We start from the raw sequence: 4,284 nt of genomic DNA, 5'->3' as shown, positions 1-4,284 counted from the left end.
CAAAGTAACCAGTAACAACACAAAAAAGAAGCAAACAAAATGTTAGCAATAAAATGTTACCTTTATATAATCATATTGAACATAAGTGGTTCAAATGCACTAGTAAAGACTGGACTGAAAAAACAAAACCCATCACTATGCTATCTACAAGAGACATACCTAAAAAGCAAAGATAAAGACAGAATAAAAAGTAAAAGGTGGAAAAAGACTATGCCAAACAAATTACAACCAAAAAAGGCAGGAATAGCAATAAAAATCTCTTATAAAATAGACTTCAAGGTAAAAACTACCATAAAAGATAAAGAGGGACATTACATAATGCTTAAAAGGTCAATAGAACAGGACTACATAAACATAATAAATATCTATGTACCAAATGATAGAATCACAAAATACACAAGACAAACATTAACAAACCTGAAAAAGGAAATAGACAACATCATGACAGTAGCAGGAAACTTTAATACATCAGTCACAAAGGAAGATAAGATGACTAGAAAGAAACTTAAAGATACAGAAGAACTGAATTAAATAATTAGCCAGCTTGACCTCATAGATATGTACAGGGTTGTTGTTGCTGTTGTTATGTGCTATCAGTTTGCTTGTGACTCACAGCAACCCTGTGTGCAATAGCCCTATACCCTAGCTCTATTTATCCTGTGCCAATCTTATTGTCTCAGACACACCTACCCTCATTATCCCAGTCACAGAATCAATCCATCTCATCGAGGGTCTTCCTTTCTTGTGTTGTCCCTCCACTCTCCCAAGTATGATGCCCTTTTGAAGGACCAGCCCCTCTTTGTAACATGCTCAAAATATGTCAGACGAAGCTTCAGAATCCTTGCCTCCAAGGAACAGCCTGGTTTCACCTTCTTTAGGATGAACTTATTTGTTCTCCTAGCAGTTCATGGTATATTCAATACTCTTCTCCAGAACCACAGCTCTAAGGCATCAATTCTCTTTCTATCATTTCTAGTCATTGTCCAGCTCTCCTATGCATAGCAAGTAATTGCAAAGATCATGACCTGAATCTGGTGCACCTTAGTCTCCAGACTGATATCATTGCTCTTCAGTATTTGGAGAGGTCTTTGACAGCAGACTTTCCAATGAAATTCATCTTTTAATTTCCTGGCTGCTGGTACCAAGAGTGTTGATTATGGAGCCAAGCAAACTGAAGCTGTTAACAATCTCAATCTTTCCACCATCTATCATGATGCTGTCAATCAGCCCAGTGGTGAGAATCTTAGTTTTCTTGATATTGAGCTTCAATCCATGTTGAAGGCTGCAGTCCTTGACCCTCTGCAGCAAGCACTTCAGGTTCTCTTCAGTTTCAGCAAACAGTGTTGTGTCATCTGCATAACACAGGTTGTTCATGAGTCTTACTCCAATTCTGATGCCACATTCCTCCTCATAGAGTCCAGCCTCCCTGAAGATGTGTTCTGCAGATAGATTGAAAAGGTATGGAGATAGGACACATCCCTGGCGTACGCTCTTCCCAATTTTGGACCATGCAGTGTTTTCTTGCTCTATTCTGATGACTGCCTCCTGGTCCAAGTATAGGTTTTGCATAAGCACTATCAAGTGTTCTGGGATTCCCATGCTTCTCAGAGTCAGCCACAGCTTGTTATGATCCACACAGTCATGCCTTCCCATCATTAATGAAACACAGATACATATTCATGTGGTACTCTCTGCTTTCAGCCAAGATCCATCTAGCATTAGCTATAATATTCCTAGTACCATAGCCTCTTCTAAACCCAGTCTCCACTTGTGGCAGTTCTCTGCTGATGTACTGTTCAGTCATTTTGAGATCATTTTCATCAGAATCTTGCTTGCATGTGATATCAGTTATATTGTTTGATAATTTTCACACTCTGTCAGGTTGCCTTTCTTTGGAATAAAAACTAATATAGATCTCTTCCAGTCAGTAGGCCTCAGTTGGTTGTCCTCCAGATTCCTTGGTACAATTTGGTAAGCACATCCAGGGCAGCATCATTTTGTTGAAATATATCAGTTGGTATGATGTAAATTCCTGGGGACTTGTTTTCTGCCAATTCCTTCAGAGCAGCTTGAACTTCTTCCTTGATCGCCACAGGCTCTTGCTCATACATTGTTTCATGAAATTCTTCTTTGTCAGCCAATTCCTTTTGGTTCAATGACTCTATATACTTTTTCCATCTTCTTTTAATGCTTCCTGGATCATTTACTATTCTGACCACAGAATCCTTAAGTATTGCAACTCGAGGCTTGAATTTGTTCTTCAGTTCCTTGAGCTTAAAATATGCTGAGTAAGTTCAGCCCTTTTGATTTTCTGACTCCAGCTCTTTCACATTTCATTATAATATTTTACTTTGTCTTCCCACGCTACCCTTTGGAATCTTCTGTTCAACTCATTAATATCTTGATTTCTTCCCTTTCCTTTGGCTTCTCAGCCCTCTAGGGCAATATTCAGAGTCCTTTCTGACATCCATATTAGTCTTTCCTTCCTCCTCTGTCTTTGTACTGACCCTCTGCTTTCTTCCTGGATGATGTTCTTGATATCCTCCCACAGCTCATCTTGTCTTTGCTTATTAGTATTCAAGATCTCAAACCTGTTCCTGTGATGGTTTTTAAATTCAGGTGGGATAGACTCAAGGTCAAATTTTGGTTCCTGTGGATTTGAGTTAATTTTCCTTAGGTTTAGCTTGAACTTGCATATAGCAGTTGGTCTGTTCCACAATCAGCACCTGCTGTAGTCTTTTATATTGAGCTACTACAGTTGATACTGAGCTTCTCCAGCGAGTCTTTCCACAGACATATTCAATCTGATTCCTATGCATACCATCTGGTGAAGTCAATGTTTATAACCTGCGTTTATGTTTCTTATAAAAAGTATTTGCAATTAACAAATCGTTGATTGTTCAAAATTCCATCATTATATCTCCAAGTCCACGTTTCCCAACTACTAAATCTTCCTCTCTGTGACCCTAAAAAGTTTCAATATGCATTCTTCTCCAGCATGCATGGAACATTCTCCAGACTAGATCATATGGATTGGTTTTGTTTTGTTTTTTTAATATGCCACAATTTTTATTGCAACATGGCCAATTTTGTGAGGTTGAAGAATCTAATCTCAAAACAATGTTCTATTTAAGTCTTTTTTTATACAGAAATTGCCATCATGACTGATATTAAAAATATCTTTAGTCTTCCAAGACTTACATGGTAAACATAAAACTACACTTACTCAGTAGTGTGCAGAAAATGGAAAACAAATAGGCATTAATAACAGCTATTTCTTTTATGAAGGTAAGCATATAACAAAAATGAAGATTGAGGTACTAGGATAAGTTGGTAACAGTTTATGCAACTTTATTGGCATTTGTTTTAGGATAGTGTTATACGTCTTCAAGTTGGAACTCTTTTAGGGTGGATGAGTAATCAAACTTAAAACAAAAAAAGTGCTTTCAATGCATCGTATTTTATCTGTGCTTTCATGTCACAAAAATAGGTTTGCCAAGGCAAGTGAGATGTATGAATGCTTTGAGCCTCACAGAATTGCAACCAAGTGCAACTATAAATAATACTGTATATCGTACTCCATAAAGTTTACCATTTAACCAGTGGATAATACTTTCAAGGCGTTCATTTAGCTTGCCCTTTGTAGTCTTCTAAAGTATTCACACTGATAATCACATTCACTATAGTGCTTGCTGCAGGGGAGGCCTAAATCCAGTTGTTTTGGCTAAAGTAGGACAAGAAAGGCATTACTTGGATTCAACATAAAAGTAACAATGTTAATAGTCTAATGACAATCAGTGATAGGCTAATTAAATGAATGTTTCTCCTTCATTCTTGTGTTCAAATAGCCCAGTGGAAAGAGAAGGGGAAAAAAACAAAAAACAAAAAACAAAACCCAACCAAACAGCCCATTACCATTTCAACTAACAGAATTGGAGAAATGGAAGCTCTTTTACATCCATATGGCACTTGACTGTCATTTTATAAAGGCTTTCCTTCAAGTGAAAGTACAATATTGACCTCAACTTCTCTCCAAGTGTTGAACAGTCCTTAACATCATCCAAGCCACTTACTTGTCACTCATGTTTAATATCTTTAAATTGTTTTCTTCATAGCATCTTTAGAGCTAGCATAAATCATCTTGGCTTTTTAAAGGTGCACTTTCAGGAGCCCAGAATAAAAATATTAGATCTTCATCAACAAACGAATGGGTAGAGAAGCTGTGGTATATTCGCACAATGGAATACTATGCTGCATTGAAAAACAAGGAACTCATGCAATATT

General features: G+C 37.2%; 1 pseudogene; it reads right to left on the bottom strand.

Annotated features, from left to right (window-relative positions):
- Positions 1-3,981: 3,981 nt before the first annotated feature.
- The window catches only part of LOC102860909, a 1,006-nt pseudogene continuing 703 nt past the window's right edge, over positions 3,982-4,284 (bottom strand).

This window comes from Elephantulus edwardii, unplaced genomic scaffold (genome assembly GCF_000299155.1).
Source record: "Elephantulus edwardii isolate Elephantulus edwardi_28Jun2011 unplaced genomic scaffold, EleEdw1.0 scaffold00063, whole genome shotgun sequence".
Taxonomy (NCBI): Eukaryota; Metazoa; Chordata; class Mammalia; order Macroscelidea; family Macroscelididae; genus Elephantulus; species Elephantulus edwardii.
The sequence above is the reverse complement of the archived record's forward strand: the minus strand, read 5'-3'. Positions and strand labels throughout refer to the sequence as shown.